The sequence below is a fragment of the Athene noctua genome, chromosome 22, assembly GCF_965140245.1.
Source record: "Athene noctua chromosome 22, bAthNoc1.hap1.1, whole genome shotgun sequence".
Lineage (NCBI taxonomy): Eukaryota > Metazoa > Chordata > Aves > Strigiformes > Strigidae > Athene > Athene noctua.
Genome location: NC_134058.1, coordinates 2,459,265 through 2,469,015, shown reverse-complemented (window position 1 = coordinate 2,469,015; position 9,751 = coordinate 2,459,265). Strand labels below are relative to the sequence as shown.

Below are 9,751 nucleotides of genomic sequence, written 5' to 3'. Positions count from 1 at the left end.
GGAAATAACATTTTAAACATTTCCGGGGAGAAAACTCCATTTTTCTATTGTAGCAAACACCCTCCATGATCTTCCTTATTGCTGCTACGGGCACACAAAAATATGCAGCACCGTAATACATGGGGGAACAAGAAATATGGGGTCTAAATCCATCCCCGGTTCTGGTTTTAAAGAGAACAAAACCTTCGCTACCCCTCCCTCCCCCAGCACACACAGCATGAACCCAATCTGCGAGCCCTTCCCTGGACTGGGGGCTGCTGGAAGCAGTCTTACCCTGTTTGTCTCACCCCCGTCTCCTCTTAATCAGTTTTCCACCATTACAGCAGCCACACCATAGCTTTTTCTTGAATCTCTCTCCAAATATTCCCTCTGCCGGCTGGATCGCTCGGGAAACTCGCCTTTTGTATCTCTAACGCGTACACGAAAACACCTCAGACCGTCTAGCAGAGCCCACTACAGCGTAATTATAATTAAAAATGGAACCCCGCAAGATCCAAGGTCTCCTCCCTTTTCGCCTTAAAGCCTTCAAGAGAGAATCAGTCCCACCCCCACCTTTTTCTCCTCCTCCTCCTCCTCCAGCTACAAACACACTTCTTTTTTAGGGGAAGCTGGAGCACCGAGGAGGTGGGGAGGCGCGGGGGAGGGGGGCTATTTCCAACCCCGCCATACTAAGAGGTGGACGAACCATGAGCCGCCCTTCTCCCCGGCGGGGGCCGTGAGGAACGGGTGGGCGAGGAGGAGGAAGAAGAAGAGGAGGAGGAGGAGGAGGAGGAGGGCACCGCCGTGGCAGCGGGGGGGGGGGGAGAGCCCAACCCGGTGCCCAGGCGACGCGAGAACCGAGGGAGCGGCGGAAGGGGAGGACGAAGGGAAAGGAGAAGTGCGGCAGCGAGGAGGAAGAGCGGGGGAGGGGAGCGGGGGACGGGCGCAGCCGCGCAGAGGAAGAAGGAACCGGGGATGAGGGGGGAGCCGGGGCCGCCGCCGGCGGGAAGATGGCCTCAGGGTGGGGCCGGGGGCTCGGCGAGGCGGGCGGCGGCGGGAAGGCGCCGGGGAGGGCGATGAGGCTTTTGTACGGACCCCCCCACCCCCCCCCGCCCTGGCTCCCCTCAGGCGTTACCTGCCCTCCCGGCCGCCGCTCATCAACCGGGCCGCCGCCTCCGTTGCCCGCGGCTCCTGCCCGCGTCCCGCCGGCCTGGGGAGGGGAAGGGGGGCGGAAGAGGAGGAGGAGGAGGAGGGGGCGGAGGAGGAGGGGAGCCGCCCGCGCTCTGCCCGGCTGGTCCCGGGGAGGCAGCGGCGCCGGCCGGGGGAGCCGAGTCGGAAGGAGAGCGCGGCGGGGGAGGGGGGTGTCGCTGGGGCTCGACTCCTCCTCACGCGTTGGGCGCCCGCTCAGCTCCCCGCAGCCATCGGGAAGCGAGAGCCTGGGCGCGGTTCAGCCTCCCCCCCCCCCCCCCCTCCCCGGGCCACCACCCTCCTCCTCCTCCTCCTCCTCCTCCCGCCCCGCCCGTGACTGCCCGGCCGGGAAACCCCGGCTGGGCTCCGCTCCCCTGCCCGCCCCCGGCGCCGCCCCGCCCTGGCAAGCGCCGGAGGCCTCGCCGCCTCGCCGAGGGACCGGCCGGGCGGGACGCGCTCCTCGGCCCCCTCCGCCGGCCGGCAACGCCCTGCCAGGCGGCCGGCCGGTCGGTCGGGCAGCCCCGGGGCGGCGGGAAAAGGGACGGGAGGAACCGCCGCTCTCCCGCCCGCCGCGGTGCGGGGCGGCCCCGCGCTTCCTCCCTCAGCGCGAACAAAGGCCGCGGGCGGGCGGGAAAGAAAAAGGCGGGGGGGAGGGCAGTGTGTTTGTTTCTGCCCCGCCGCGCCCAGGCCGCAAACAAGTATTTGAAAGCCTGGCGTGAACAAAAGGGAAAAAAAAAAAAGACCCGAAAACTGCAGCCCGCAAACGGCGGTGTTTAAGTAGAGAATCGCCCAGAGAGCGCAGGGCCCCGAGGAGGAGCAGATACTTCACCCGAGTAAGGCCATGTTGAATGTGAGAGCGCTGGAGCGCCGAGCACGAGTAAGGGGGGGTGAGGGCCGGAGGTCTTAAAAACGCTACTCACAGGAAGGCCAGCAAGCTGTAAATACCTTCATGCCACCATTTTTCCCCTCAGAAACTTGAAAACAAGTGACGATTCAGTAGGCTTACAACTTCTAACGTCGCTTATAAGGGTACTCGCACAGCCAGTGTTTTCCAGAGCTGCCTTTTCATATTCTTCTCCCAAGGATGAGCCTCACTGCTCTAGAAGGCATTAGAGAAAAGAGCAAGTCAAGGAAAAAAATAAGGGAACATAAAAAAATTAATTTCTGTTTTACAGACTGGGCCTCATATAAACCAGACAGGACACGCATTACCAGGATGGAATAATTTCACACCAGCACTGGCATACTAAAACATTGCTACTTAATAATGTAAAGTAAGTATATATACAGTCTAAATCTGTTTTGTTTTGTTTTTCCCCTATTTGTTTATATTTTGTTAAGAGGTGAAATTACCTAAGCAGGTTTACAAGAAAAAGTAAAAAAGCCTACATTATACCACATTTTGAATTCAAAACCTATGCAGAAAAAATATGCTGTAATACTTAAAAAAAAAACAAAACCAAACAAAAAAATATTGAAGAGACCAATACTTTTTCTGCAGACTCTGCCCCCCGTAGCTGCTCACTTCCCCAGAATTTAAAGGAAATTGTTCCTTGCCCTCATGCCTTCTGGGAAGGGAGGCGTTGCTACCTGTAATTAGTAAGAGAAAGAATAGGTTTGCCAATTAAACCATAGGAAAGTGGGTTAGCTATTGTTTAGGGTGTCTGTTATGAATAATTATTAGAACCTGGTATGGTTAAGCCTTTGTTTTATAATAATCAAATTTTTGTTTTTAAATAACCTGCGTACTGTGCTAAAGCTTTAATTTTTCACCCTGCGATTCACAAATAACAAACCAAGAAATTTACTGACATTAGAATAAAGGATTCTTGAATTATAATCCCAAATTTTTTATATTCTTTTCAGTAACTGTAGGGAAATACATTTTACCCCTAAAAAAAAAATGTATGTATGTGCATAGTGGACAGGAATTACTCAATAAAATCTGTGGAACCGCATGTATACAGGATGGGGGTATTCTTTAAATTAGGAATGCTAGATGAATCTCTAGCCCTATCTAGAAAATACTGATTCAATGTGCGTGCTTAAGAAACACCATGAGTTTTTTAGCTATTTGCAAAGTTTTCTAGAGATTTCTAAAGCAATTGCACACAGTACTGCAGTATTTATGTGAAAAAGTCTCAGGGAAGTTTGTAGTAGGCAAGTTGCCTGATTTTTTAAAATTATTTTTTTGTAGTTAGAGATTGCTTTTATGCACAGCAGAGATTAAAATGCCTTTCTGGGGATACACCATGATTTGTGTGGAAAAGAATGACCACTTACTACATCAGGGGGAAAAAGTATGATAAAGGATTTAAAAAAAAAAAAAAAGAAAAAAAAAAAGAAAAGAAAAAGAAAAACCCTTGCTTTGCTAGGGAAAATCTGTAAGTCTTAGGAGATTTTGTGAAAAATTTTCAGCTAACACTGGATCATATAGAAGAATTTTGTGTAATGAACAAAAATAACATTCTGGGGTTCATAATAAATAGTAAATCACCTTTTGTTGCTTTGAGAGAGTAGCGACATCAGGATTTTGTTATTGGACTAGAAGAATTGTTGTGTGAAATGACTATATCATAATAAACTAGTGCATGCTTATTTCCCATCGCCCATGTCTTATCATATAAATGCTGCTTTTCTTCCTTATAATTCTCTTATGTGCTTTTAGTAGTGGGACAATTATAGTACCTAAATGTGGGGGTTTTTAAATAAAGTACATATTGAGATCCCCTCCCAGGAATTTCTGGGTGTTTTTTTTTTTTTATTCTAATTTTTACGCATTCTCTGTTTTATGAGAGCTAAAGGGAATTTCTGTCCACAGGTCTGTGCTCTGCCATCTCTTTAAATCCATGGAATCTGGGTAAGGAAACTGGACCAGCCAAATATGTTTGTACATGCTGACTATGACCGCATATACATGTAACTAATTTTTCACACCACATCTATTCTTTTGTAAAAATACAACTGTTGCAGTAGTTCCTGTTTCTGATACAATGACTTAATTATACCTTATTTGCCAGTGAAAAATTTGATACATAGTTACACTAGTGGTATGAAGAGGGATTATGAAGGCTGGAAATGGTTGTTTACAGGGTGGAGGGTTGTTTCAGGTGGGGTGGGTGGGGGTTTTTTTTGTTTCATTTTATCAATCTCACTGCAGAAGTCAGTTTTGCTGTGTTTTAAAATCTTTCAGGAGAATCACACGTTACTATGTGCAACACAGTGTTTGATGTCTTCATATAGTCCTATGCTGGATGCTACTGTATATGCATTACCTTTAATTTTTAAATTTTTTATTTTTAATTTCATTAGTTCGAATGTGCATACAGATACATAAACTGTCCTAGATTGTAGTATTCAGTGGAAAAGCATGTAAGTCACCAGAAATAAGTGGACTTATTTGATACATGAGTTTATCTGGTTTTGTACATTACAAAAATATTGCTTGTAACTAAGAATTTAGCTGAAAATATCTGCTAATACCTTAAGATCTAATATGCATAATTAACAAAACCACATCCTTTTTTTTTTTTTTTTTCGTTAGTCCACCTTGAAGTAGCGAGTGTAACCAAAGCAAATTAAAATACCTGAAATAGATGGGAAATGTAACTCACACAATTTCACAAAATTGTGAAACTTCTCAAACTTGAGGCTTCCACATATGCTAGGACTAGGTTAGCCGAAGGAAAAATAGAAATTTTTCTCCTGAAGCTTGGCTTAGATCTAAAGAAAACCTCTCCTGTAAACAGGTTGCTCCATAGCTCTCAGTTGCAAAATTTCTTGCACCTTTTTCTCAATCAGCTGATAGCAACCCCTTTATAGAGAGCATGCTGTATTAAATGAATCTTTAGGCAGTTTCACTAGTTTGTGTGTTTCTTCAGCTGTTTCAAACACGATGACAAAACTAGCCAGAATCTGTCATACCTGGTATGCTACTGGAACACCTGGTTTTTCAGGCTGCTCTGCCCTTCAAGACCTGCTTGTTGCAGCACTGCTGTAGCACACTGGTGGCGAGGCTGTGAAAAATCATTGTCTCAAGCCTTTTGTGGAATACGAAGAAATTGGTTGTAAAAATTAAAACTGGCTGTCTCAGGGTTACTGTGAAGCTTTTCCAAATGGGGAAGGGTTATGCCATGTGTAGTTTTGTATTTTTACCAACTTCTGATTAATAGGGCATCTGCTTAAACAGAGCCAATGATTGCATCCACATCAAAAGTTGCTTTCTAGCTTTCAGCCTCCAGGCTCTGCTTTCACTCTTACATGAGTGTGACTGCCATCAATAGGTAAAAATGAAGGCTACTGGGAGGCTTTAAAATATCTGTGAAATACAGACTTATGAATCTTGATAACATAAATGCCATTTTAGCTCCATCATCTGCAGAGCTCTGTGTAAGAGAGGAGAAGTACTTCCTGGGAGTGAAAGTCCTGGAATGTTTCTTACATACCAGTCTGCTCACTTATGTGTCATGGTCATCAGGTCTGTAAAACTGTCTCACATCTGCAGGATGTCACATGGTGGAACTCTGTGGCTCAGATAGCCACGTATGTCCTGTTCAGACATCTCCTGCTGTTCAGAGGCAGTAACCTTCAGTCAAATGTGCAGCCCAGACAGGTTATGTTCATGAACTGCTTCATGACATAGCTCATATGACAAGTAACCATGCCCTGTGATGTTCGAAATCTGTGGAAGCTTCACCTTAAAATTAGTTTGGTTTTGCCCCTTTGCTAATCCACTTAAGGTGATTTGCCTCTCAAAGCTTTATTGCATTGTTTAGAAACAGTGAAATATAGTCACTTAATGATGCCGTAGGTACTGCAGTACTTTGGGAGGCATTTGTATCAGATTTTTATCAGTGTGACAGTTAAAAAGGCAACAGCTGCTTTTCTTAGGATGCAGGAGTAGGAAATCTTGTTCAAAAGCAAAAAGATACAAGGACAGGTACTGCAAAGTCCTGAGAAGAGGTATTCTTGTTCAGCAAGGAGAGCAAGGATGTAACTTGGTCCCCAAGGTATTAATGAGTAAGGGTTTTATTTGCAAGTGAAATTGCCATTGCACCTTGTTTAGAAACATGCCATATTCATGTTTTATTGAATGTTTTGTCAGGATTTTTCTAATTTCTTAGAAAGGAATTCATTTTTGCATACAAATAGCATTCTTACTGCATTGTTATAATGAAAAAATTACATATTGTCATCTGAGTAAATATACTGCATGATTCTTAGGATAACTCAAGATGCTCCTGGACTCTGAAAGAATAACTGTCACCAAACAGGTCTAAACTATGTTTTCTAAAGAAAGGGTGAAAAATCAGCACTTCTCAAAATGGCATAGCTCCTCAGATGGTATAAAAATACTGCAGAAGTAATAAATAATTATGTTTTACCTACTTATTTGTGACTTCAGGTCAGTGTTTCTAATCAACTTACCCAAAATAACAACTCAAAAGGACCACCTCATATTCCAAAATCACACCAGCACTATTTCCTATTCCAGAATATTTTGTCTGCCTTTGATTGCCATAGTGTGCATTCTGTTAAAACTGCAGAGATTCAGAGAGATGTTCATGTGATTTTGATCTTGTTTGAAGTTCTCACTCCCTTTGGTCCCCAAAGCAATCCAGAACCCTTGTTTCTCCTGTCTTTCCACCAAAAGTAAATGAAGCTTCTACAATGTTTCAATTTCAGCTCGGCTTCAGTCCCAGGTCTGTTCAGAGGACAGGGAACAATCTTTTTATTATTTTATTTAAAAAAAAAAACCAAAAACAAAACGATTCAGAACCATTCCAACTTGCTGTTATTTGCTAGTTCTTTAAGAAGTGAATGAAAATCATGGCTGCTGCTTTCTGAGGAAGGACCCAGATAGCAGAGTATCAAGATTGTTCATTAAACAAATTAAATAAATAAAAGCATACTGAATAGAAATACTCAGCGAGGCCAGGCAGAGCAAGAAGTAGGAGTAACTCAGTCTCCTTAGTTACATTCTGCATTCTCACAGTTTCTTTCAGTTTGCCTCTTACTATGGAACAAAAGAGTTATTTTAAGCAAATTCTGAGAACAAAGCATAAAATTAGCAAAAATGTTTTAGTCGGAAGGGAATATAATTGACAAGATTCTAAGGCAGGGGGAACTAGTTTCGAGAGTCTTCATGTAATTTAGGACAGAAAAAGGCAGGAAAATCCATATACCTGAGTTTCCTAATTAATACGGTCTTGGAAGATGATACTGAACTTCTTACTTATGGTATGGATTAGAATGGTTTATCTGTGACATGGATTCAAGAAGAGGAAATTCGGAATTGTCGAGAGACTTTGCAAGTCGCTTCAAAATCCTTTGAAAAAATCCCTCGTTGTCTGTAAGCAAAGTGCAACAGAGTTGTGAAAGCCCACAGCTTTCCTGTGGGTTTCATCCTACTGCATCAGTGTACATCTATGTTACTGTGAAAGCAATGAACATATCTATTACATGACTCTCTTTGTAAATCTCATTCTTGACAAAGGCAGCATAAGCTACATGGAGACAGTATACGCTGGTCTACATATGTCCTGAAGGGTGTTACATGTAGTCTTGTTTTCTCATCAATTCTGGCTGAGGTAGTTTTATTTCCAGGGGAAAACCTCCTTGTGACCCATCCAAAAATCAATGCCATATGCATCTCTGACTTCAACAATCATAAAAATGTATTGCCTAGTTCCTGAGGGTGATTGTTATGTTTAGCATACCTTGAAGCATTTTCCAAAGCCAAAAAATATCACTACTCTTGTCTTAGTTGTAGGAAACTGATGCATAACAATGTGAAATTATTTAGCCACTACCTCCCAGCAGTTTATGGAAAGAAGGGAGATGAAATGTTAGAGCTGCTTGAACCTGGATGTAGTATTCCTTGCAGTCAGTGCCATAATTTTATACTGTGATACAATCTCATGGTGTGATACAAAGATATGATTTTGTAATCCATATATATACTTGTTTAACAAAACAACAGAACTTCTCTGCTGGGGGTAGGCTCTGTTCTGAGTTTTTCTGCATGTTCACCTTCCACCCTTGAAACACATAGGGGTGTCTTAAGGTTGGTCCAAGCCTTTCTCAGGTTTTTTCCTTCTATTTATACAACCCACTACTGAGAGAGCCAGAAGAATAGGGGTTTGGTGCTTTTTTCTTAAAATCAGAATCGTGTCAGAGCTCTTTTCCGTATGCTGGGGATTGTACGAGATCATGTTCAGTTTTGCCTTCATATTCAAGTGTGGGTTATTAGTTTATATTTTGTGCTCTACCTTTAAACTCGACAAGCCACAGCCAAGTTAAAAGGTAGAGCTTGAGGCAAACAGGCTGCCCTACCTGAACCAATGGATATTTTTCAACATGATGAAATCTGTTAGTGGCACGGAACAAACATAGCTGGCTTTGCAGTGGCTTGAATCACAGTACACATTGTGAGGAACAGGGGAGAATATAAAATAAGGTATAAACATCTTTTTCAAAATCTCATATCCTGTAATGAGCATAGGTCATTCAGAGCTGAGGTGGAACTGAAGGAGTGAGTGTACAGTTATTTAGAAGCAAGTAAGTGGATGTTCTCCTGTATGCACACCTAGCCTGCAGCTATAATAGCAACAAAGGGCATTGTGATAATAATCTTAGAAATCAGATTCTACTCTCTGTGTGTGTACACATAAATGTATAAAAAACACACACATGCACACAACCAACTGCACACCTCTAGGTCTTCCTTTAAGTAAATAATCTTCTAAGTAACACTTCAGTTGCATGAATACTGATTAAGCAGTTTGATAGAAGCTTAGATATAAAGAAATATTTCCCTGTTTAAAGGGACTTTCCTCAAGGGGATCATTGTCTTATTGAGCAACTAACAGAAAAACAACTGGTACCCTGGAGATGCTGAGAATTTAGAATCCACATTGAGAATTCAGCCTAGCTACTAAACTTCCCATGATGTCAGACGCATCAGACCTGCAGTGAAGTTTGTCTGTGAAAAATGCCTCCAAATACAAGAAAGAATTTGCTTACCTAGCTATGTGTCGGGTTCCTATAGAACATCCTTCCATCCTTGACACAGCAGTTTCAGAAAGCGGGCCCAGGTGTGTGTCCTAGTGAAGCTGCTACCAAACATGGGAATTACTGACGAGAGCACTGTTCTTTCAGAGAGCCTTACCTTATTTAATTGCTGCAGTGGAAGGAGAGCTTCAGTGCTGCTGCTGATTCCAGCATCCAGAGAACACAAACTGCATTCCTAAAGCAAAAATATTTCTGGTGGGGGGACTTGTGCCACTGTCCTCGGAGAATTTATGTTTAGTCAAGCAAAGCTTATTTGTTGATGAAGGAAAGGGTTAAGGCATGCTTAGAAAGTTCAGTAGTCATTAATTTAATCACAGTAGGTAATAAAATTAGTAGAATCAGTAATGGATCCTGTACTTCAAAAGGTAAGTATTTATTTGGGAAAGTGTACTGGGACTGAGCAAAACAGTGGTGAAAGATAGTCTGAAAAATGGGTAGACTTCTGTCATCCACACCAAGCAAAACTGGGAACTGAATTCAGCCCAACCACTCAGTCCTTGCAGTGGTAGAG

General features: G+C 43.3%; 1 long non-coding RNA gene across 1 annotated transcript in view; it reads left to right on the top strand.

The window, feature by feature from the left end:
* Positions 1 to 797: 797 nt before the first annotated feature.
* The window catches only part of LOC141969356 (uncharacterized), a 33,539-nt gene continuing 24,585 nt past the window's right edge, over positions 798 to 9,751 (top strand). Inside the window, exons 1-3 of the long non-coding RNA XR_012635040.1 lie at positions 798 to 1,000; positions 2,343 to 2,441; positions 3,989 to 4,027. This is a non-coding gene — a long non-coding RNA (uncharacterized LOC141969356). The remainder of the gene's footprint in view (positions 1,001 to 2,342; positions 2,442 to 3,988; positions 4,028 to 9,751) is intronic.